Raw genomic sequence first — 27,400 nt, 5'->3', positions numbered from 1 at the left:
AATAATTTAATGGATGGTTTGAAAAGCAAAATGGACATAGATGAAGGGTGAATTAGAGGGCAAGAAGGTCCAGGAAGGAATTATTCCAGAGTTCATGCATTGAAAATTTAAAAGTCAAGAGACATAGAAGGTATATCGTCTCATAGCTTTTCCAAAAGAACCAAATAGGTTGAGTGGAAGCCAGCAACATGTAAAAGAATGATGGCTGAGAATTGCCCAGGAGCAAAGAGGCATAAATCCTCTGATTGAAAGGACCCACTGCAATAAAATAAATAAACAAATAAAATAAAAAGAAAGGACCCGCTGAATATGAGAGGGTAAGTAAGAAGAAAAACAAATACTCAGGCATATAGTATCGAAATTTTAGAATACCAAGGATAAAAGTTCCAAAAGTAACTAGTGGAAAAACAGATTACCTGAAAAGCACCAGAATCAAATCAACACTTGACATTTCCTCAGTACCACTGGAAGCAAGACGATAATGGAGCACCATCTTCAAGAACTGAAGGAAAAACAATAGAATCCAAAATTCTATATTCAGGGAAAACATTGGTCAAATGTAAAGGCAAAATCAAGGTATTTTTAAGCATCTAAGGACTCAGGAAGTTTACCACCTACTTGCTTTCTCCAAAAGGTATAATATAACAATCAGTGGTGAGTTTAAAACTCAGTAAAATGTAATATTGTCTAAATAAATACAGTTTTAAAATTAGAATTAATATTCCAAAAGATATCAACATGGAGAAGGGTTTGGGGGGAATTCCATGGAGAATGGAGTAAAACAAAAGTGTTTTTGGGATCGTCCTGTTTTGCTAACTCTAGAAGTTAGAAAAATGTAACTTTAAGCATAAGCATGACTTCTTTAAAAATAACTCGTAGGTGGGGTGCCTTGCTGGCTCAATAGGTTGAGTGTCCAACTCTTGATTTTGCCTCTGATCATGATCTCATAGTCCTGAGACTGAGCCCTGAGTTGGGCTCCACACTAGGTGTGAAGCCTGCTTAGGATTCTCTCTCTGCCCCTCCCCTGGTTCTCTTGTGCTTTCTCTTGCTCTGTCTCTCTCCCCCCCCCAAAAAAATAAATAAATAAAATAACTCTTAGGAATAGAAGGTATAAGTTTTAAACCAATGGAGGTAAAAAAATTGAGCAAAGAAAATTAAATCTATCCAATAAAAACCAAGAAATCAGAAAAAGAAGAAAACAAAGAAAGTAATGTAAATCACAAGAACAAAATGAGATAGCAAAAGCAGGTCTAAACTTCAGTGGTCACAGTAAATATAAACAGGAGATGAAAAAAAGCAGAAGTTGAATGTTATGTATATGAAGGTGTTTTGTATATTTAAAAAACTGCACAGAAAGCAATACTATATGTGGATATATGTATGCATTAAAACATCGATAGAGGGGCATTCACTAAACTCTTAATAGATTGTCTTTGGAGAGAGGACTAATTGAGACCCATGGTAATAATTAACAGATTATTAATATAAACTTTAATTCTTAAATAATTATAAAAAAGACTATAAATAAAATGACTAAATGTTAACAGTTGTTAGTTCTAAATGGTGTAAGTGTGGTATTTATCATATTGATCCTTTATTTTCTGTTTTCTTTCATTGTCTCCAAAGTATCATTTTATTAAAATAGAGAGGGAAGATAGAAGAAAAGGGCAAGGCAGTGACATGCTATGGCAGCAGATTTGGCTCTATCGGCCAGGAAGTCATATCCTTTCATGGGCAGTAGAGGATAGAGAAACACACAGACAAATGAGGTGGAAGAAGGTGCTGGAAGGAAACATCAGAGTGAGCACGGTAATGTTGCACAAATATGTGATACATCAGAGGCCACTCACAGATGTCTTACAAAGGAAATGATCACTCACCACTGCTAACAAATATATTCCCAACTTTTCAAAAGAAATTCAATATTTGAAACTTTCCCCTTAGCTTTTACAAATAGAAATCAATATTAACTGAAGAATAAGGAAGACTTTCCTACAAGTAATAGCTTTCTATTGACTCTCTTTATTTCATTTCTTGGTGTTGCAATTCCTTGCTGACTCTTTCTCTGGCTCTTGGTGGTTAATTTGCTACCTTTCAAAAGTAATGACCTTTTTGTGGCTTGCAGAAAGAAAACTAAACTGGAGCTTGAGCACCCAGCTGTGGTCTAGGAGCTGAAACACTGTTTAAAATATTTTTGAACAGAAGTTCTGGAGTGCCTACTCCATTCATTAAGCCCTAAGAATTGTTATTAAATTTAGTTTTTGTTTATTGTTCAATCTTAGTGTTGATTATAAAATGTAAAACATTTCATATTCCTGTATGAGTTTTTCATATGGACTCATACATCATCTTCTGCACAGTTGTTCTGTATTTTCTTTCTTTGACTTTTTGAGGAGTTAAAGAATCCATATAAATGATAAATGTTGAATAAAAATCATTTGAGAAAATATGGTCTCTGCATTGGAAAGGACCCATCTACCAGCATCTTTCCATACTTCTAGAGACTTCAGAAAGTTCATATGGCTAAAATAAAAATATTTCATTATATTAGGAATACAATTTAGCAAGCTGCGTGACAAAATTTTTTTAATAGTGTTCTAATGTTCCAAAGTTAGTATATATTCTATCAACAATTTTCCTTAAGTCAGATGAAAATAAGGCTAATAGAATCCAATTCCCAGAGCAATATCTGGCACATAATAGTTAGATAGTAACTACTTTTTAACAAATAAACAAATGAATGAATAAGTGAATATGGGATAAAATACAAATTAGAATAGAGATTACTGATGTACACAGCAATAGTGATGACTTTACTTGATGCCATATAACCATAATCACTTTTAAGAACATGTCTATACCAGGGAAATAATAATCAATAACTGTCCATAATTTCTGAGATCAGCAGAAACAAACAAAAAATAATAATAAATAAAATAACTCAAAGTTTAAAAATGAAAACAGTAAAACACCAGTCTCAGAAGCCCAATGTTATGGGTTGACTCATGTCTCTGAAAGATGCACTGGAAGTCGTAACAGTACCCAGAATGTGACCTTATTTGGAAATAGAGTCTTTACAGAAGTAGTTAAGTTAAAATGAGGTCATTTGGGCAGGACATAATCCAAACTGACTGATGTCCTTATAAAAAGGGAAAATTTGGGGGTGCCTGGGTGGCGCAGTCGGTTAAGGATCCGACTTCAGCCAGGTCACGATCTCGCGGTCTGTGAGTTCGAGCCCCGCGTCGGGCTCTGGGCTGATGGCTCAGAGCCTGGAGCCTGTTTCCGATTCTGTGTCTCCCTCTCTCTCTGCCCCTCCCCCGTTCATGCTCTGTCTCTCTCTGTCCCAAAAATAAATAAACGTTGAAAAAAAAAATTTTTTTTTTTAAAAAATAAATAAATAAATAAAGGGGAAATTTGGCTACAGAGATAGGCATGCACAGAAGGAAGAGTATGTAGAGAGACCCAGGAAAAATACCGTGTGTCAGTGGGAGTTACACTACCACAAGCCAAAGAACATGTAGAACTACCAAAGTTGGAAGAGTCAAGAAAGTATTCTTCTCTTACAGTTTTCAGAGGGAATATGGCCTTGCCAACACTGATTTTAGACTTCTAGCTTCTAGAACTGTGAAACAATAAATTTCAGTTGTTTTTAGCCACCTAGTTTGTGGTACTTGTTATGGTAGCCCTAAGCAGCTAATACACTCAGCATAGTCATTTCATATTGCTGTTAGACCAATGAGGGTATTAAAAGATGAACAGAGGGGTATTACAATTTTTAAGAGCTTATTGAGCAAAAATTGATTCAAATCAGGCAGGACCAAACTGCAAGGGGTTAGAAGTACTCCACCAACAGGAGCTAAGGGAAAACTTTTTCAGAGAAGTGACAGAAGCAAAGCAAGGAAATTGCCTGTAGCTTAAGTAGTTGCATTATCTCAGAAAGCCCACTTGACTGTTTTGATTGGCTGTCATTAGGATCCAATTTCTTAGCCTTGAGCCTTGGGTTTGGGCTTGCTTATGTAGGCTACTACAGCATTAAAGCCATCTCAATATTGGGGCGCCTGGGTGGTGCAGTCGGTTAAGCGTCCGACTTCAGCCAGGTCACGATCTCGTGGTCTGTGAGTTCGAGCCCTGCGTCGGGCTCTGGGCTGATGGCCCAGAGCCTGGAGCCTGTTTCCGATTCTGTGTCTCCCTCTCCCTCTGCCCCTCCCCTGCTCATGCTCTCTCTCTGTCCCAAAAATAAATAAACGTTGAAAAAAAAAATTTTTTAAAAAAAGCCATCTCAATATTAAAAAAAAATGTTTTTAAGTTTACTTATTTTGAGAGAGAGAGAGAAAGAGAGCACATGCAGGTGAGAGACAGAGAGAGGGAGAGAAAGAGCAAGCAGGCTCTGCACTGTCACCGTAGAGCCTGATGCAAGGCTTGATCTCACCAACTGTCAGATCATGACCTGAGCCAAAATCAAGAGTTGGACACTTAACTGACTGAGCCACCCAGGCACCCCAAAGTCATCTCAATCTAATGGCCTCCTTGTTTAAATAAACAAGGGTTTCCCATCCAAGTTTATAATTGAGGAGAAATTATTTTGCAATATCACTTTACTAGGAAGGATCTCATTTGTCAAACATTTATTATATATGGTTTTGAAATTGTGTAATGTCCCTGTGGAATGAATTAGTTGCCAAATGAATTTATTTCATCTTTAAAATTCATGTGAATAGAAAAAATCATCAATAACAGTATGCAAAATTCAGGTTGCAGTTATGTTTTTAAATGACCTGCATTTTATTTTCAAAAAAAAGTCAACAATTTCAAACATGTGAAAATCTCACTAGAAATATATTAAATGAAATTAAGTATTAATTTAAGTATTAACACTGGAGAGTGTTATGCTAAGTGAAATAAGTCATACAGACAAAGACAGATACCATATGTTTTCACTCCTATGTGGATCCTGAGAAACTTAACAGAAGACCATGGGGGGGTGGGGAGGGAAGGAAAAAAAAGTTAGAGAGGGAGGGAGCCAAACCATAAGACACTCTTAAAAAATGAGAATAAACTTCGGGTTGATGGGGGGTCAGAGGAGAAAGCGGGTGATGGGCATTGAGGAGGGGACCTGTTGGGATGAACACTGGCTGTTATATGGAAACCAATTTGACAATAAATTTCATATAAAAAATTATGGTATCAACATAGGGACATATATATTGGTGGAATAAAATTGAGAGTTCAGAAATAAACCCATACATTTATGGTCAATTGCTTTTTGACAAAGGGGCCAAGGCAATTCCACTGGGGAAGAATAGTCTTTTCAAAATGGTGCCAGGTGGGGCAACATCCAAAGAATGCAGTTGGACCCCTGTTTCACACCATTCTCAAAAAATAACTCAACATAGATCATAGACTGAAGGGTAAAAGCCAAAACTATGAAACTGTTAGAATAAAAACACATGAGTAATCCTTTGAGACTGTGCATTAGGCAATAGTTTCTTAGCTATGACACAAAAAGTACAAAGTGGGATAAATTGCACTTCATTGAAATTTAAAAAAAAATTATACTGCAGATATCATCAAGAAAGTGAAAAGACAACCTACAGAATGGAAGAAAATGTTTGCAACATATATCCAATAAGACACTTATATCTAGAATATATAAAAATTCATACAACTCAATAATAAAACATCAATTCAATTTTAAAATGTCAAAGGATGTGAATATCTTGAGTATCCTCTTCGAAGAAGATATACAAATTGCCAATAAACACATGAAAACATGCTCAACATCACTAATCATTAGGGAAATACAAATCAAAACCACAAGACACCACTCCAGAACCACTAGGATAGTTAGAATCAAAAAGATATACAATGACCAGTGTTGGTAACACGTAAAAGCATTAGAATCCTCACACATTGCTGGCGGGAATGTAAAATGGCTCAGTAGTTTTTGGCGATTCCTCAAAAAGTTAAAAATAGAGTTACATATCACCCAGCAATTCTTCTCCTAGGTATATTTGCAAGAGAATTGGAAATGTGTGCTGTACAAAAATTTATACACAAATGTTCATGGCTCCAAAGTGGAAACAACTGAAATGACTATCAATGTATTATCTATACAGTGGAATATTATCTGATCACACTGAGTAATAAAGTACTGATACATTGCTACACTATGAGTTATTTATTGGTCTGACTATAAACTCTGGAGGCCAAATATTGTGTCTGGTTTTGTTTACTGTTATATCCTAGCATTCCCTATGACACCCAGATATTTGTTGAATGAAGTAAGAAATAACATTCCAAAATCCTATACAATAAAATAATCTGAACATTCTGAGTTAAAACATCCAGAGTATGGGCTGTGGAAGACAATGGGTAGTTCCTCCAAGAGAGAAGATACAGGTTCACATGAAGTAACCAGTTCCATTGCCAAAGCTAGGGACCCAGCAGGTCCATAGATGTTATGGACCAGGGACTGCCTCTGTTTTCTAACCTTCACTGTAGCTATCCTACACATTGGGTGTGTGCAGGGTTGGAGGATGGGGAACAATTCCTAAGTCTTTAAACCAAAAGAAATTCCATCAGACCGTACATCACTTAGAGGTCCTGGCATGTTTAATAAATGTTCCAAAAATAGGTATACGGGAGTAAATAGCAGGAAGATACAACCCAACTATGGAAGTCAGGGAACTGTTTTTTTTCTTAAGTATGACTGATCTGACATCTGAAGAAAGAGAAACTCCTTTCACTGAAGAGAGGGGTGAAAATTGTTTCAAGTAAAAGACACAACACAAGAAGTTCCAAGAGGGACAGAGAAAATGAGAGGAAGCATGGAGCAAGCTAAGAGGAAGAGAGAAGCTGGTTTATGCAACACTTTAAAGCCCTGTTAACAATTTTGTGCTTATCTTCAAAGTTTCAGGAAGTCATTTAAATAGTTTTTACACAAAAGGGGTTAATACATTCAGATGTCACTTTGAAAAGGTCACTCTGTCTTTTAACTCCTTCCTGGTGCCTTTGTGTTGGCCAAGGTGTATGCCAGCCAGCATGCCAGCTGCTCCATTACAGTAAGTTTATGATATGCAGCAAATGAGCCCTGAAGCAGCACCAGAGGCAGCAGTGAAAGGTTGTGGTGGAGGAAAGTAAATTGCTTTTAATTTCCAAGAATTTTTGTTATTTCTTTGGTATGAACACAAATGGCCTTAGGAATACTTTTGAAGATAATATACTTGTTTTTAGGGCTTTTCCTGTTTTCTCTGGTAATTAGGTGTCAATTCTTTTTGTATGTATTTTTTTTTATGTTTATTTATTTATTTTTGAGAGAGAGAGCATGAATGTGCATGTGAGCGGGGGAGAGGCAAAGAGAGGGAGACCGAGAATCCCAAGCAGGCTCTGTGCTGTTAGCATGGGCTCAAACCCACAAACCGTGACATCATGACCTGAGCTGAAATCAAGAGTCAGAGGCTTAGCCGACTGAGCCACCCAGGTGCCCCACATGTTAGTTCTTTTTATAACATTTCTTTCTTCTCTCGTGATATATTTCCTCAAATGTAGTGATTTTTCTGGCTATGTTTTTGAGGATCCTTACCTGTTTGTGGATTTAGCTTCTGACAATGAGTATGGAGGAGAAGGAAATATTATTCCAATGTTATTAGGAAAAGTGTGTTGTTGGGGCGCCTGGGTGGCGCAGTTGGTTAAGCGGCCGACTTCAGCCGGGTCACGATCTCGCGGTCCGTGAGTTCGAGACCCGCGTCAGGCTCTGGGCTGATGGCTCGGAGCCTGGAGCCTGTTTCCGATTCTCTGTCTCCCTCTCTCGCTGCCCCTCCCCCGTTCATGCTCTGTCTCTCTCTGTCCCAAAAATAAATAAATAAACGTTGAAAAAAAAATAAAAAAAAAAAATAAAAAAAAAAAAAAGGAAAAGTGTGTTGTTATTTTACATTTAAGCAGTTAATTACCATGGATATTCCGTGCCTCTCCATCCCCAGAACCCACAGTGTCTGCTTTATACTGACAGCAAATTTCGCTGTTGTGTGTTATTCATTCTGAGCTAAAGCTGGCCAAGCTGCTTCAAGCGCAATTCCCTAATGAATCATCCTAATTGTCCCTGGGGCCCCTCCTTGTAATTTTATCTCCCGAGGACATGCCCTAGACTTTTAAAGAAGTTCTCTTTTGCCTCCATTTTGGCTAAAATGTCCTGTAGACTTGTTTCTCTATAAATGTGACTCTGTCTGTTTTCCCTTTTTCAGGAATTTCTCACAGTTTCAGCTTACTGATGGCACTCTTTCAAGCTTTCCAATGCACTAAGTTATTCAAGTACACTCGTTTTTCAAGTCAAGCCAAAAAATTTTGATTGGTGGGGAATGTCGATACCCTAATAAATACAATTTGTTTCCCTTAACGATGTAAAAAAGAGTTTAAAATGTTGTGGATACTCAGGATCACATTGTGAAGATCAGTTACAGAGAGTGGTGTGCTCAGCCATAAATCAAATGGCACAATCCAGAAAACGTTCTGTTAAAAATAACAAGTTCCACAGGAACTATACTGATATTCTTTTATAGTTAAAGTTTCTTTACATTTGACTTTAATAATTTTCAGGATAGAACTGTTTATCACAAGTCAATATGCTGCAGAATATAGGCTCACAATAAAGAACTTGTACACCTAGGGGTGCCTGAGTCGCTCAGTCGGTTAAGTGTCCAACTTCGGCTCAGGTCATGATCTCAAAGTTCATGAGTTCAAGTCCCATGTCTGGCTCTGGGCTGACAGCTCAGAGCCTGGAACCCGCTGCAGATTCTGTGTCTCCCTCTGTCTGCCCCTCCGCTGCTTGCACTCTGTCTCTCACATTGTCTCAAAAATAAATAAACACTAAAAAATTTTTTTCTAAAAAAGAACTTGTACGCCTGTTAGAGCAGGTGTAAGTTCAGTTTTGAGAGAAAAAAGAAACCTCATTCTAATTGAATTCAATCTCTTACAACATAAAAATATATGGTATAACAAACATAGTCTCTCCCCCATGGTATCAAAAGCATTTTACTTGTATTTTTTAATAAATATTTTAAAGTTTATTTTTTTTTATTTTGAGAGAGAGAGAGAAAACAGGGAAGGTGCAGAGAGAGAATCCCAAACAGGCTGCATTGTCAGTGCAGAGTCGGAGGCGGGGCTCATATTCAAGAACTGTCAGATCATGACCTGAGCCAAAACCAAGAGTTGGGCACTTAAATAACTGAGCTACCAAGGCATCCCAAAAGCATTTTACTTGTATTTTTAGCATAAATTAATACCTGCACTCAAAGGAACTATGAGTCCCAGGGTAACCATATAATTTTCATCTAAATAGGAACACCTTGGGAATAAAAGTAGGTGTTATTCCTAATTAGACCCAGGAACAGGCACAAACTGAGACTGTTTCAGACAAACCGGATGTATGGTGATCCTAAACATAACCCAGCAGCCTTTTCAAACATCTAATAAGAGTCTAATCTGTATTTACATATTCATTCTTCCAAATCCCTTTTCCACTAGTGTAATTATGTAGATTAATGGACAGCAAATCAGGAAACATGAATATTTCCTTCCACTTATACTCCTACTGAATCACATGGAGAATATTTTTACACTTTGAATTATCCACTTATTTAAATAAAAGAGTGTCTGTTAAGTGTGCCAAGTGGCTCAGTTGGTTAAACCTCCAGCTCTTGACCTCAGCTCAGGTCTTGATCTCAGGGTCATGAGTTCAAGCCCCATGTTTGGCTCTGTGCTGGGTGTGAAGCCTACTTAAAAAAATGTCAAATGGGAAAACTGGTATTATCTTTTTTAGCATTATCTGAGAGTTATAACATGGAGGCAGCTTTCTTAACTTTCATTCCTTTATAGTCATATAAGAATTTAGAGTTCCTGTGCATGACCTCGTTGCATCCTTGAAATAAATTGATCAAGGCAAGTGTTATTACATATCCAATTTTCTAAAAAAGGAAGACAACGTGCAGAGAAGACAGGTTGTTTTTATAATCTAATAGGAATACATATAGCATTATTTATTTAATACCAGTATAGTTAACATACAGTGTTAAATTGGTTTCAGGTGTACAATACAGTGATTCAATAATTCTACATAGTACTCAGTGCTCATCATGATAAGTGTACTCTTGCACTTGTGATGAGCAGCAGACGATGCAAGGAATTGTGAAATCATTGCATTATATACTTGAAACTAATATAATACTATATCTTAGCTAACAAAAATTAAAATAAAAAAAATTTTAAATGTAAGTGTACTCTTAATCCACTTTCCCTGATTCACCCATCCTTCCACTCACCTCCCTTCTAGTAACCATCTGTTGGTTCTCTACAGTAAAGAGTCTGTTTTTTAGTTTGTCCCTTTTTTTCTTTTGTTCATCTGTTTTGTTTTTTAAATTCCACATATGAGTGAAATCATTTGGTATTTGTCTTTTTCTCACTGCTTTATTTCACTTAGCATTATACTCTCTAGCTCCACCCATGTCATTGAAAATGGCAAGATCTCATTCTTTTTATGACTAAATAGTATTCCATTGTATAGATATATACCTTATCTTCTTTATTCATTCATCTGTCAATGGGCACTTGGGCTGCTTTCATAATTTAACTATTGTAAATAATGCTTCAACAAACATAGGGTTGCATATATCCTTTTGAATTGGCATTTTCATATTCTTTTTTATTTAATGTTTACTTACCTTTGAGACAGAGAAAGACAGAATGCAAGCAGGGGAGGGGCAGTGAGAGAGGGAGACACAGAATCCAAAGCAGGCTTCAGGCTCTGAGTTGTCAGCACAGAGCCCAATGTGGGGCTCAAACTCAGGAGCTGTGAGATCATGACCTGAGCTGAAGTCAGCTGCCCAACCCACTGAGCCACCCAGGAGCCCCTGTTGTTTTCATATTCTTTGAGTAAATACCCAGTAGTGGAATTACTGGATCATACGGTAATTCTGTTTTAAAATGTTTGAAGAACCTCCATACTGTTTTCCACAGTGGCTGCACCAGTTTGCATTCTAACCAACAGCGCATAAGTGCATCAATGCATCTTTTTCTCCACATCCTCATCAACACTTGTTGTTTCTTAAGTTTTTTATTTTAGCCATTGTGACAGGTGTGAGGTGATATCTCACTTTGGTTTTCATTTGCAGTTCCCTGATGATGAGTGATGTCGAACATCTTTTCATGGGTCTGTTGGCCATCTCGATGTCTTCTTTAGAAAAATTTCTGTTCAAGTCTTCTGCCCATTTTTAAATTGGATTTTTTTTTATGTTGAGTTACATAAGTTGTTCTAGATATGTCTTTCTGAGGCAAGAGAAACAAAAGCAATAATAAACTATCGAGACTACATCAGAAAACATTGTGTGTATTTTCATTTTGTTGAATTTTTAGTGAGAGTAATTTTTTTTTCATGTCAACTGATTCTTTTTGTTTTGTGAATTGCCTGCTAATATCCTAGCCTAATTTTTTTCTATTAGAGTGCTAACTTCCCTTACAATTTTCTCTATTTAATTACCTTTTTTTTTAATTAGAGGAATAAATGTAACTATTTTTTAATCAAATTATATTCTAGGCATGGGGCGGGGGGGATGGAAAGTAGTCTCTTGCTTTACTCTTCTTCCAACTTCATTTCTCCTTCCTAGACACAAATCTTTCAACTCTTTTAGCTATTTCCTCTCTTATTTATCTCCATATTTGTAAATAACATTCTTTAGTTTCTACGTATTCCTTGACTATTTTAAATATTATATACTAATTTCTTCTGATTGAGTATAAGGATTTAGTACTCTTATAAAACATTCACCCACCTCAGATGCCTGGGTGTCTCAGTCGGTTAAACATCTGACTCTTGATTTCGGCTCAAGTCATGATCTCACAGTTCATGGGATTGAGTTTTGTGTGGGGCTCTGCTCTGACACCATGGAGATTCCTTGGGATTCTCTCTCTCTCCCTCTCTCTCTCTGCCTTCCCCCTGCTCACACTCTTTCTCTCTCAAAATAAATAAACATTAAAAAAAAATACCACTGTGAAGGAGTCAAGATAGGGGAGAAATACAGGAGCCTGAATTTCCCTCACCCCTCAAACTCAACAGTATTGAGGACAGAACACTTGGGATTCCAGGAATCCAGGCTACAGAGTGACAGAAACATCTCCAGGGGAACATGGATGCAGCTAGGTGGGCCATAGATATGTGATTGCAAATAGGGACAGATAAAATGGGTGGCATAGGAACATAGGCATGGATAGGAGTCATCCCCTTCTGTAGAGAGATAAAAGGAAGAGAAAGAGAGACTGTGGAAGTGTGGGATTGTATTTGGACAAGAGAAAAACCTCTCTGGACCATGGACTGGGGAACAGAAGAAAAGAAAAGAGAGCCAGTTTGTACCTCGAAAACAGTTTAGGAATGACAATCCAGGGTTGCAGAACTTTCTCTGGACTGGGGCCAGCCACGCTGTGTATGCACCTGGTGGACATGGAGCCAGCCACAAGCTCAGTAGGAGCTCAGAGGCATACTGGGAGAAAGAAGTCCCCTCCTTTGAGTGCTGTGGGAAGAGGGTATATAGCCACTCCAAAAACAAAAGACCCTTCAGGCACAAGTCAGAGGCCCTTTATCAACTAGGTGGAGTGTCACTACCCCCAGAACCAGGGCTGCAGAGAGGAATCCTTTAAGACATGGGGTTTTGAATCCAAGCCAAATGCCTAGGAGGCATGGGAGACTGTGGAGAGGGACAAACTGGCCCATTCACACCCACGTGGCTCTGAGAGGACTGCCTGAAGAGTGTGGTTTGGGACACCCAGTCCAGGGAGAAGAGAATGGAGTGTCGCCATTTCTCTACCCAACACCAACACATTGGGACTTCAGGGAACAGGACGGTGGGCCTCCAGTGGAGGCAGGACCCACGCCCACCTCTGGTAACTGCTTATCTACCAGAGTGAGATTGACACTGACCTAACCAGACTGTCCCTCCTCCAGAACAGCACAGCCACCAGTTCCAATGCACTAACAGACAACTGTCTGGCTGTTTTGCATGTTCTGACTTGAGTTTTAGTCCCTACTTATTATATATATATATTTTTTTTTTTTCTTTTCATCTTCTTTCTTTCTCTGTTCTGGCTGTTCATTTGTTTAATCAGGCATTTCCACTCTATTCTTTTTACACCTCTTCTGTATCTCCTTCTTTTCCCTCTCTCTCTCTCTAGATTAAGCCTTATAGTTTCTTTGCTTCTCTACCTGCTCACTTTTTTTTCTCTGCCCCTGCTATTTTTCTCTTTGTACACGATAAGGATTCTTCTACCACAACACCCTTTTAAAATTTTTCCCAGGATTACTTCAGTGAACAAATCAAAGCACACCTGGTGGAAGGTCCAAAACACCACTACAAGTATAAAGATAAAGCAACCAGAGACACATCAACAGAGAGCATGCAATTCACTCAAAAAACACTGCCTGACATGCCAGATCCTGGAGAGTGTATGACCTCTTTTTAATATAGTGGTACTCGCAGGTGCAGGACACATAGTAAACTAGTAAAATATGTAAAAGACAGAAAATTAGACAATATGATGAAATGGAAGAATTCTCAAAAGAAATTTGAGGAAGAAAGGACAGCCAGAGAATTGCTTAAAACAGATATAAACAATATATCAGTACAAGAATTTAGAATAATAGTCACAAGACTAATAGTGGGATTTAAAAAAAAAATGCATAGAAGACACCAGAGAATCTATTGCTTCAGAGATCAAGGACCTAAGAAATAGTCACAACAAATTAAGAAATGCTGCAAATAAGATGCAAAAATAAACTAGATTCAATGATAGCAAGGATGGACAAGCAGAGGGGAGAATAAGTGAAATAAAAAATAAAATTATGGAAAATCATTAAGCCAAGAAAAAGAGAGATAAGAAAATACTAGACCAAAGGGGAGAATTAGTGACCTACGTGATTTGAGGGTCTTAGGGGAAGATGGCAGCATAGGAGGACACTGGGATCACCTTGTCCTACTGATTGCTTAGATTCCATCCACATTTGCCTAAATAACCCAGAAAACTGCCAGATGACTAGCAGATTGGACTCTCCAGAGCCAAGTGTAGACAAGAGGCCCACGGAAGAGGGTAGGAGGGGGGAGAGGCAGGGCATGCTACATGGACTTCCAGGAGGGAGCTGGGGTGGTAGAGAGGCAGCCCACCAGGCAAGGCAGAGCCTCCAAAGTCTGGCTTGCAAAAAGTGGAGGAGCAGGACTGTGTGAGTTCTGACAGCCAGTGGGACTTAATATCTGGAATGTTAAAAGTCAACATCTCTGTTCTCGGAGAGCGGGGAGGGTGAGAGGATACCAGGAGGGAGAGTTGTTGAGCCCCAGAAGACAGAGCTCAGCTCAATGAGGAACAAAGGCCCTGGCAAGCACCATTTCCCTCTCCCATCACCCAGCAGAAATCCCAAAGGGAACTAGTTCCCGTCACCAAACTTGCTTACACGGTGCAAACACCCAATGCTGTGCTTCTGTGGATCCATCCTTCCGACAGCTCTGCCTCCCTCCCAGTGCTTCAGGGCCACTCTCAAAGGGGACCACCGATAGCAAACAAGCTAAGCCTGTACCTCCCGCCCCTGTGCACCTTGTGGATCCACCCCAGCTAATCTAATATGCCCTTGGCCAGGTCCCATTGAAGCAACACCACAAGCCTGGCAGTGTGCCAGTAGCCAAGATAGGGGCCACACCACACCAGTGAGTCCTGCCTCTGGGAGAGGGGAAGATAAGGTACCCACCAGTCTGACTGCGGCCCCAACCACCAACACAAGTTACTCTGGACAGCACAGGAGAAGTGCCCTGCAGTTGGGAGCCATTGCAGGGACTACCCAAAATGATGAAACGGAAGAATTCTCCTCAAAAGAAACTCCAGGAAGTAGCGACAGCTAACGAATTGATCAAAAATGATTTAAGCAATATAACAGAACAAGAGTTTAGAATAATAGTCATAAAATTAATCACTGGGCCTCAAGAAAGTAAGAAAGAATGTCCTGGGCTTCAGGACAGCAGAGAATCTATTGCTACAGAGATCAAGGGACTAAGAAATAATCATGAGGAGCTAAAAAATGCTATAAATGAGGTGCAAAAGAAAATGGAGGTGGCCATAGCATGGATTGAAGAGGCAGAGGAGAAAATAGGTGAATTAGAAGATAAAATTATGGAAAAGAGGAAGGTGAGAAAAAGAGAGATAAAAAAAATCCAGGAGTATAAGGGGAGAATTAGAGAACTAAGTGATGCAAACAAATGGAATAATATCCATATAATAGGAATTCTAGAAGAGGAAGAGAGAGAGACAGGGGCTGAAGGTGTACTTGAACAAACCATAGCTGACAACTTCCCTGACCTGCAGAAGGAAAAAGGCATTGAAATCCAAGAGGCAGAGAACACCCTTCAGATGTAACTTGAATCAATCTTCTGCATGACCTATCATAGTGAAACTGGCAAAATACAAGGATAAAGAGAAAATTCTGAAAGTAGCTAGGGATAAACAGGCTCTAACTTATAAAGGGAGACCCATAAGAATAGTGGCAGACCTATCTACTAAAACTTGCAGGCCAGAAAGGAATGGCAGGAAATCTTCAATGTGATGAACAGAAAAAATATGCAGCCGAGAATCCTTTATCCAGCAAGTCTGTCAATCAGAATAGAAGGAGAGATAAAGGTCTTCCCAAACAAACAAAAACTGAAGGAATTCATCACCACTAAACCAGCCCTACAAGAGATCCTAAGGGGGATTCTGTGAGTGAAATGTTGCAAGGACCACAAAGTATCAGAGACATCACTACAAGCATGAAACCTACAGATATCACAATGACTCTAAACCCGTATCTTTCTATAAAACACTGAATATAAATGGACTAAATGCTCCAACCAAAAGACATAGGGTATCAGAATGGATAAAAAAACAAGACCCATCTATTTTCTGCCCCAAGAGACTCATTTTAGACCTGAGGACACCTTCAGATTGAAAGTGAGGGGATGGAGAACTATCTATCATGCTACTGGAAGTCAAAAGAAAGCTGGAGTAGCCATACTTATATCAGACACACTAGACTTTAAATTAAAGGTTGTAAGAAGAGATGAAGAAGAGCATTATATAATAATTACAGGGTCTATCTATCAGGAAGAGCTAATAATTATAAATGTCTATGTGCTGAATATGGGAGCTGCCAAATATATAAAACAATTAATAACAAACATAAGCAACCTTATTGAGAAGAATGTGGTAATTTCAGGAGACTTTAATACTCCACAATGTAGTTTCTTTATAGAAACAAGGGCCCTTAGTGATACATTGGATCAGATGGACTTACAGATATATTTAGAACTCTGCACCCCAAAGCAACAGAATATACTTTCTTCTCGAGTGCACATGGAACATTCTCCAAGATAGATCACATCCTGGGTCACAAAACAGCCCTTCTTAAGTATACAAGAATTGAGATCATACCATGCACACTTTCAGACCACAATGCTATGAAGCTTGAAATCAACCACAGGAAAAAGTCTGGAAAACCTCCAAAAGCATGGAGTTTAAAGAAAACCCTACTAAAGAATGAATGGGTCAACCAGGCAATTAAAGAAGAAATTTAAAAATATATGGAAAAAATGAAAATGTAAATACAACAAACCAAATGCTTTTGGATGCAGCGAAGGCAGTCCTGAGAGGAAAATACAGTGTAATCCAGGCCTATCTAAAATACAAGAAAAATCCCAAATACAAAATCTAACAGCACACCTAAAAGAAATAGAAGCAGAACAGCAAAGACACCCCAAACCCAGAAGAAGAAGAGAAATAATAAAGATCAGAGCAGAAATAAACAATATAGAATATAAAAAAAAACTGTAGAGCAGATAAATGAGACCAAGAGTTGGTTTTTTGAAAAAATAAACAAAATTGATAAACCTCTAGCCAGGCTTCTCAAAAAGAAAAGGGAGATGATCCAAATAGATAAAATCATTAATGAAAATGAAATTATTACAACCAATCCCTCAGAAATACAAGCAATTATCAGGGAATATTATAAAAAATTATATGCCAACAGAATGGACAACCTGGAAGAAATGGACAAATTCCTAAGTACCCACACACTTCCAGACTCAAACAGGAAGAAATAGAAAACTTGAACAGACCCATAACCAGCAAAGAAATTGAATCAGTTACCAAAACGCTCCCAACAAATAAGAATCCAGGACCAGATGGCTTCCCTGGGGAATTCTATGAGACATTTAAAGCAGAGTTAATACCTATCCTTCTCAAGCTGTTCCAAAAAATTGAAAGGGAAGGAAACTTCCAGACTCATTCTATGAACCCAGCATTATTTGATTCCTAAACCAGACAGAGACCCAGCACAAAAAGAGAACTCCAGGCCAATATGAATGAATATGGATGCAAAAATTCTCAATAAGATACTAGCAAATCGAAATCAACAGCATATAAAAAGAATTATTCACCATGATCAAGTGGGATTCATTTCTGGGCTGCAGGGATGGTTCAACATTCGCAAATCAATCAAGTGATACATCACATTAATAAAAGAAAAGATAAGAGCCATATGATCCTGTCAATCGATGCAGAAAAGGCCTTTGACAAAATTCAGCATCTTTCTTAAAAATAAACCCTCAAGAAAGTCGGGATACAAGGAACATACTTAAACATCATAAAAACCATTTATGAAAAGCCCACAGGTAATACCATCCTCAATGGGGAAAAACTGAAAGCTTTCCCACTGAGATCAGGAACACAACAGGGATGTCCACTCTCACCGCTGTTGTTTAACATAGTGTTGGAAGTTCTAGCATCAGCAATCAACTACAAGAGGACATCAAAGGCATCAAAATTGGCAAAGATGAAATCAAGCTTTCACTTTTTGCAGATGACATGATATTATACATGGAAAATCCGATAGACTCTATCACAAGTCTGCTAGAACTGACAGATGAATTCAGCAAAGTCACAGGATACAAAATCAATATACAGAATTCAGTTGCATTCTTATACACTAATAATGAAGCAACAGAAAGACAAAAGAAGAAACTGATCCCATTCACAATTGCACCAAGAAGCATAAAATACCTAGGAATAAACCTAACCAAAGATGTAAAAGATCTGTATGCTGAAAACTATAGAAAGCTTATGAAGGAAATTGAAGAAGATATAAAGAAATGTAAAAACATTCCATGCTCATGGATTGGAAGAATAAATATTGTCAAAATGTCAATACCACCCAAAACTATCTACACATTCAATGCAATCCCAATCAAAATTGCACCAGCATTCTTCTCGAAGCTAGAACAAGCAATCTGAAAACTTGTATGGAACCACAAAAGACACTGAATAGCCAAAGTAATTTTGAAGAAGAAGACCAAAGCGGGAGGCATCACAATCTCAGACTTTAGCCTCTACTACAAAGCTGTAATCATCAAGACAGCATGGTATTGGCACAAAAACAGACACATAGACCAATGGAATAGAATAGAGACTCCAGAATTAGACCCACAAAAGTGTGGTCAACTAATCTTTGACAAAGCAGGAAAGAATATCCAATGGAAAAAAGACAGTCTCTTTAACAAATGGTGTGGGGAGAATTGGGCAGCAACATGCAGAAGAATGAAATTAGACCACTTTCCTACACCATTCACAAAAATAAAATCAAAATGGATGAAGGACTTGAATGTGAGACAGGAAACCATCAAAACCCTAGAGGAAAAAGCAGGAAAAAAACCTCTCTGACCTCAGCCGCAGAAATTTCTTACTTGACACATCTCCAAAGGCAAGGGAATTAAAAGCAAAAATGAACTATTGGGACCTCATGAAGACAAAAAGCTTCTGCACTGTAAAGGAAACAATCAACAAAACTAAAAGGCAACCAATGGAATGGGAAAAGATGTTTGCAAATGACATATCAGACAAAGGGCTAGTATCCAAAATCTATAAAGAACTCACCAAACCCCACACCCAAAAAGCAAATAATCCAGTGAAGAAATGGGCAGAAAACATGAACAGACACTTCTCTAAAGAAGACATCCAGATGGCCAACAGGCACATGAAAAGATGCTCAACGTCTCTCCTCATCAGGGAAATACAAATCAAAACCACACTCAGATACTACCTCACACCAGTCAGAGTGGTGAAAATGAACAAATCAGGAGACTATAGATGCTGGAGAGGATGTGGAGAAACAGGAACCCTCTTGCACTGTTGGTGGGAATGCAAACTGCTGCAGCCACTCTGGAAAACAGTGTGGAGCTTCCTCAAAAAATTAAAAATAGATCTACCCTATGACCCAGTAATTGCACTTCTGGGAACTTACCCAAGGGATACCGGAGTGCTGATGCATAGGGGCACTTGTACCCCAATGTTTATAGCAGCATTTTCAACAATAGCCAAATTGTGGAGAAAACCTAAATGTCCATCAACTGATGAATGAATAAAGAAGTTGTAGTTTATATACACAATGGAATACTACTTGGCAATGAGAAAGAATGAAATATGGTCTTTTGTAGCAACGTGGATGGGACTGGAGAGTGTTATGCTAAGTGAAATAAGTCATACAGACAAAGACAGATACCATATATTTTCACTCTTATGGGGATCCTGAGAAACTTAACAGAAGAGCATGGGGGAGGGGAAGGAAAAAAAAAGTTAGAGAGGGAGGGAGCCAAAACATAAAAGACTCTTAAAAACTGAGAATAACCTGGGGGTTGATGGGGGTGGGTGGGAGGGAGGGGAAAGTGGGTGTTGGGCATTGAGGGGGGCACCTGTAGGGATGAGCACTGGGTGTTGTATGGAAACCAATATGACAATAAATTTCATATTAAAAAAAAGGGAGACCTAAGTGATTCAATGAAACAACAATATTCATATCATAGGAGTTTCAGAAGATGAAGAGAGACAAAAGGGCAGAAGGTTTATTTGTCTTAGGAAGGAAGCAGACATCTAAATCCAGGAAGCACAGAGAACTCCCTTCAGAATCCACAAGAACAGGTCAATACCAAGGCATATCATGGTGAAACTGGCAAAATACGAGAATTCTGAAAGCAGCTAGGGTCAAATGGGCCTTAACCTACAAGGATAGACACATAAGAGTAGTAGCAGACCTCTCCACAGAAATTTGGCAGACCAGAAGGGAGTAGCAGGGTATATTCAATGTACTGAATAGGAAAAATATGCGGCCAAGAATCCTTTATCCAGCAAGGCTGTCATTCAGAATAGAAGGACATATAAAGGGTTTCCCAGACAAACAAAAACTAAAGAAATTCATGACCACTAAACCAGCCCTGCAGGAGATCCTGAGGGGGACTCTATGAGTCGAAAGCAACAAAGACTACAAAGAACCAGAGACATCACCACAAACACAAAACCTACAGATAACACAATGACACTAAATCCATATCTTTCAATAATCACTCTGAATGTAAATGGACTAAATGCCCCAATAAAAATATATAGAGTATAATAATGGATTTAAAAAAACAAGATTTATCTATATGATGTCTACAGGAGACACATATTAGACCTGAAGACACCTGCAGATTGAAGGGAGGGGATGGAGGGGATAGACACCATCTATCATGCTACTGGAAGTCAAAAGAAAGCTGAAGTAATCATACTTACATCTGACAAACTAGACTTTAAACTAAAGACTTTAACAAGAGATGAAGGCATTATATCATAAATAAGGGGTCTGTCCATCAAGAAGAGCTAACAATTGTAAATGCTTATGCCCCCAAATTGAAAACACCCAAATATATAAATCAATTCATCACAAACATAAGCAGACTTATTGATAATAATATGATAACTGTAGGTGACTTTAATATTCCACTTACAACAATGGACAGATCATCTAGGCAGAAAATCCATAAAGAAACAATGGCCTTGAATGATACACTGGACCAAAAGGACTTGACAGATATATTCAGAACTTTTCATCCAAAAGCAGCAGCATACACATTCTTCTCAAGTGGACATGGAACATTCTCCAAAATAGATCACATGTCACGTCACAGAACAGCCCTCAACAAATATAAAAGGATTGAGATGATACCATGCATATTTTTAGATCACAATGCTATGTAACTTGAAATCAACCACAAGAGAAAATTTGGAAAGCCTCTGAATGCATGTAGGTTAAAGAACACCCTACTAAGGAATGAATGGGTCAATCAGGAAGTTAAAGAAAAAATTTAAAAACATATGAAAGCAAATGAAATTGAAAACATGACAGCCCAAACCCTTTGGGATGCAGCAAGGGCAGTCCTAAGAGGAAAATACATTGCAATTCAGGCCTACTGAAGAAGCAAGGAAAATCCCAAATACAGAACATAATCTCACACCTAAAGAAAGTATGAGCAGAGCAGCAAAGAAATCCCAAACCAGCAGAAGAAAAATAATAAAGATTAGAGCAGAAATAAACAATATAGAATTAAAAAAAAAACAGTAGAACAGATCAATAAATCTAAGAGCTGGTTATTTGAAAGAATAAACAAAACTGATAAACCCCTTGCAGACCTCTCAAAAAGAAAATAGAGATAACCCAAATAGATAAAATCATGAATGAAAGAAGAGAGATCACAACCAACATCACAGAAATACAAACAATTATTAGAGAATACTATTAAAAATTACATGCCAACAAACTGCACAATCTGGAAGAAATGCACAAATTTCTAGACACCCAAACACTACCAAAATTCAAGTGGGAAGAAATAGAAAATTTTAACTGACCCATAACCAGCAAAGAAATTGAATCAGTTATCAAAAATCTCCCAACAAATAAGAGTCCAGAGCCAGATGGCTTTCCTGGGGAATTCTACCAGGTATTTAAAACACAGTTAATACCTATTCTTCTCAAGCTGTTCCAAAAAATAGAAATGGAAGGAAACCTCCTGGACTCATTCTATGAAGCCAGCATTATCTTGATTCCCAAACCAGTTGGAGACCCCACAAAAAGGACAATCACAGGCCAATATCCCTAATGAACATGGATGCAAAAATTCTCAATAAGATACTAGCAAATAGAATTCAACAGTATATTAAAACAATTATTCACCATGATCAAGTGGGATTCATTGCTGGGCCACAGGACTGGTTCAATATCCATATATCAATCAATGTGATACATCACATTAATAGAAGAAAGGATAAGAACCATATGATCTTGTCATAGATGCAGAAAAAGCATTTGACAAAATACAGCATCCTTTCTTAACAAAACCCTCAAGAAAGTCGGGATAGAAGGAACATAACATCATAAAAGTCATGTATGGAAAGCCCACAGTTAATGTCATCCTCAATGGGAAAAACCGAGAGCTTTTCCCCTGAGATTGGAACATGACAGGGATGTCCACTCTCACCACTGTTGTTTAACACAGTGTTGGAAGTCTTAACCTCAGCAATCAGAAAACAAAATGAAATAAACGGCATCCAAATTGGTAAATAAGTCAAAGTTTCACTTTTGGCAGATGACATAATACTCTACATGGAAAACCTGAAAGTCTCCACAAAAAACTGCTAGAACTGATACATTAATTCAGCAAATTCACAGAATATAAAATCAATGTACAAAAATTGGTTGCATTTCTGTACACCAATAATGAAGCAACAGAAAGAGAAATCAAGAAGTTAATTCCATTTACAATTGCACCAAGAACCATAAAATACCTAGGAATAAATCTTACCAAATAGGTAAAAGATCTGTATGCTAAAAGCTATAGAAAACTCATGAAAGAAACTGAAGACACAAAGAAATGGAAAAACATTCCATGCTCATGGATTGGAAGAACAAATATTATCAAAATGTCGATACTACCCAAAGCAATCTACACATTCAGTGCAATCCCAATCAAAATAGCACCAGCACACGACAGGGATGCCCACTCTCACCGCTGTTGTTTAACATAGTGCTGGAAGTTCTAGCATCAGCAATCAGACAACAACAGGAAATCAAAGGCATCAAAATTGGCAAAGATGAAGTCAAGCTTTCGCTTTTTGCAGATGACATGATATTATACATGGAAAATCCGATAGACTCCACCAAAAGTCTACTAGAACTGATACATGAATTCAGCAAAGTTGCAGGATACAAAATCAATGTACAGAAATCAGTTGCATTCTTATACACTAACAATGAAGCAACAGAAAGACAAGTAAAGAAACTGATCCCATTCACAATTGCACCAAGAAGCATAAAATACCTAGGAATAAATCTAACCAAAGATGTAAAGGATCTGTATGCTGAAAACTATAGAAAGCTTATGAAGGTAATTGAAGAAGATTTAAAGAAATGGAAAGACATTCCCTGCTCATGGATTGGAAGAATAAATATTGTCAAAATGTCAATACTACCCAAAGCTATCTACACATTCAATGCAATCCCAATCAAAATTGCACCAGCATTCTTCTCAAAACTAGAACAAGCAATCCTAAAATTCATATGGAACCACAAAAGGCCCCGAATAGCCAAAGGAATTTTGAAGAAGAAGACCAAAGCAGGAGGCATCACAATCCCAGACTTTAGCCTCTACTACAAAGCTGTCATCATCAAGACAGCATGGTATTGGCACAAAAACAGACACATAGACCAATGGAATAGAATAGAAACCCCAGAACTAGACCCACAAACGTATGGCCAACTCATCTTTGACAAAGCAGGAAAGAACATCCAATGGAAAAAAGACAGTCTCTTTAACAAATGGTGCTGGGAGAACTGGACAGCAACATGCAGAAGGTTGAAACTAGACCACTTTCTCACACCATTCACAAAAATAAACTCAAAATGGATAAAGGACCTGAATGTGAGACAGGAAACCATCAAAACCTTAGAGGAGAAAGCAGGAAAAGACCTCTCTGACCTCAGCCGTAGCAATCTCTTACTCGACACATCCCCAAAGGCAAGGGAATTAAAAGCAAAAGTGAATTACTGGGACCTTATGAAGATAAAAAGCTTCTGCACAGCAAAGGAAACAACCAACAAAACTAAAAGGCAACCAACGGAATGGGAAAAGATATTTGCAAATGACATATCGGACAAAGGGCTAGTATCCAAAATCTATAAAGAGCTCACCAAACTCCACACCCGAAAAGCAAATAACCCAGTGAAGAAATGGGCAGAAAACATGAATAGACACTTCTCTAAAGAAGACATCCGGATGGCCAACAGGCACATGAAAAGATGTTCAGCGTCGCTCCTTATCAGGGAAATACAAATCAAAACCACACTCAGGTATCACCTCACGCCAGTCAGAGTGGCCAAAATGAACAAATCAGGAGACTCTAGATGCTGGAGAGGATGTGGAGAAACGGGAACCCTCTTGCACTGTTGGTGGGAATGCAAATTGGTGCAGCCGCTCTGGAAAGCAGTGTGGAGGTTCCTCAGAAAATTAAAAATAGACCTACCCTATGACCCAGCAATAGCACTGTTAGGAATTTATCCAAGGGACACAGGAGTACTGATGCATAGGGGCACTTGTACCCCAATGTTCATAGCAGCACTCTCAACAATAGCCAAATTATGGAAAGAGCCTAAATGTCCATCAACTGATGAATGGATAAAGAAATTGTGGTTTATATACACTATGGAGTACTACGTGGCAATGAGAAAAAATGAAATATGGCCTTTTGTAGCAACATGGATGTAACTGGAGAGTGTGATGCTAAGTGAAATAAGCCATACAGAGAAAGACAGATACCATATGGTTTCACTCTTATGTGGATCCTGAGAAACTTGACAGGAACCCATGGGGGAGGGGAAGGAAAAAAAAAGAGGTTAGAGTGGGAGAGAGCCAAAGCATAAGAGACTGTTGAGAACTGAGAGCAAACTGAGGGTTGAGGGGTGTGGGAGGGAAGAAAGGGTGGGTGATGGGTATTGAGGAGGGCACCTTTTGGGATGAGCACTGGGTGTTGTATGGAAACCAATTTGACAATAAATTTCATATATATAAAAAAAAAAAAAAAAAACAAAAACAAAATAGCACCAGCATTTTTCTCAGAGTTAGAATAAACAATCCTAAAATTTATGTGGAACCACAAAAGATAAATAGCCAAGGTTATGTTGAAAAAGAAAAATAAAGTGGGAGGCATCACATTCCTAGACTTTAGCCTGTACTACAAAGCTGTAGTCATCAATACAGTGTGGTATTAGCACAAAAACAGACACATAGACAAATGGAACAGAATAGAGAACCCAGAAATGGACCCACAAATTTATTGACCTTAATCTTTGACAAAGCAGGAAAAAGTATTGAATGGAAAAAAAAAAACAGTCTCTTTAGCAAACGATACTGGAAGAACTGGAGAGCCACATACAGAAGAATGAATCTGGACCACTTTTTTACACCATATACAAAAATAAATTCAAAATAGAGGAAAGACCTAAATGTGAGTCAAGAAACCATCAAAATCCTAGAAGAGAAAAAATAAACAACAATCTCTTTAACCTCAGGCACAGTAACTTCTTGCTCGACACATCTCCAAAGGCAAGAGAAATAAAAGCAAAAATGAACTGTTGGGACCTAATCAAGATAAAAATCTTCTGCACAGCAAAGGAAACAATCAACAAAACTAAAAGGCAACCGATGGAATGGGAGAAGATATTGGCAAATGACATATCAGATAGAGGTTTAGTATCCAAAATCTATAAAGAACCTACCAAGCTCAACACATGAAAAACAAATAATCCAGGGGCGCCTGGGTGGCGCAGTCGGTTGAGCGTCCGACTTCAGCCAGGTCACGATCTCGCGGTCCGTGGGTTCGAGCCCCGCGTCAGGCTCTGGGCTGATGGCTCAGAGCCTGGAGCCTGTTTCCGATTCTGTGTCTCCCTCTCTCTCTGCCCCTCGCCCGTTCATGCTCTGTCTCTCTCTGTCCCAAAAATAAATAAACGTTGAAAAAAAAAATAAAAAAAAAAAAAAAAAGAAAGAAAAACAAATAATCCCGTGAAGAAATGGGCAGAAGACATGAATAGACACTTTTCCAAAGAAAACATCTGGATGGCTAACAGACACATGAAAAGATGCTCAACATCTCTCATCATCAGGGAATACAAATCAAAACCACACTGAGATACCACCTCACATCAGTCAGAGTGGCTAAAATTAACAACTCAGGAAATAACATGTTGGCAAGGATGTGGAGAAATGGGAACCCTCTTGCACTTTTGGTGGGCATGAAAACTGGTGGAGTCTTTCTGGAAAGCAATGTGGAGGTCCCTCAAAAAATTAAAAATAGGATTACCCTATGACCCACCAATAGTACTAGTAGGACTCTATCCAAAGGATACAGGAGTGTTGATTCATAGGGGCAAATATACCTGAATATTTATAGCAGTGCCATCAACAATAGCCAAAGTATGGAAAGAGCCAAAATGTCCACCAACTGATGAATGGATAAAGAAGATGTGGTGTATATATATATATATATATATATATATATATATATACACACACACAATGGAATACTACTCAGCAATGAAAAAGAATGAAATCTTGCCATTTGCATATACATGGGTGGAACTAGAGGGTATTATGCTAAGTGAAATAAGTCAGTCAGAGAAAGACAGATATCATAAGTTCTCACTCATATGTGGAATTTGAGAAACTTAACCGAAGACCGCAGGGGGGAGAGAAGGAAAAAAGATAGCTATAAACTTAGAGAAAGCCAAACAATAAGAGACTCTTAAATACAGAGAACAGGGTTGATGGGTTGGGGGGCAAAAGGGGTAATGAGCATTGAGGAGGGCACTTGTTGGAATGAGCACTGGGTGTTGTATGTAAGTGATGAATCGTGGGAATCTACTCCCAAAGCCAAGAGCACACAGTATACTCTGTATGTTAGTTAACTTGACAATAAATTATATATTTAAAAAAATCAGCTTTTAATTTATGTAAAAAAGTAGTTTGGATTTTTTTTTTAATTTTTTTTTCAACGTTTATTTATTTTTGGGACAGAGAGAGACAGAGCATGAACGGGGGAGGGGCAGAGAGAGAGGGAGACACAGAATCGGAAACAGGCTCCAGGCTCTGAGCCATCAGTCCAGAGCCTGACGCGGGGCCCGAACTCCTGGACCGCGAGATCGTGACCTGGCTGAAGTCGGACGCTTAACCGACTGTGCCACCCAGGCGCCCCAGTAGTTTGGATTTTAATAAGGATTCTGCTGAATCTGTACATACATTTGAATAATATTGCTATCTTAACAATATTAAGTACTCCAATTCAAGAACACAGATATCTTTATTTCCTTTCTTTAAAATATTTCTTTATTTTTGAAAGAGTGGGGGGAGGGGCAGAGAGAGAGAGAGACAGAGGATCTGAAACAGGCTCTGTGCTGACAGTGCAGGGCTGGAACTCATGACTGCAAGATCATGAC

This window comes from Puma concolor, chromosome B2 (assembly GCF_028749965.1).
Source record: "Puma concolor isolate L17-30 chromosome B2, mPumCon1.1.hap2, whole genome shotgun sequence".
NCBI lineage: Eukaryota > Metazoa > Chordata > Mammalia > Carnivora > Felidae > Puma > Puma concolor.
The sequence above is the reverse complement of the archived record's forward strand: the minus strand, read 5'-3'. Positions refer to the sequence as shown.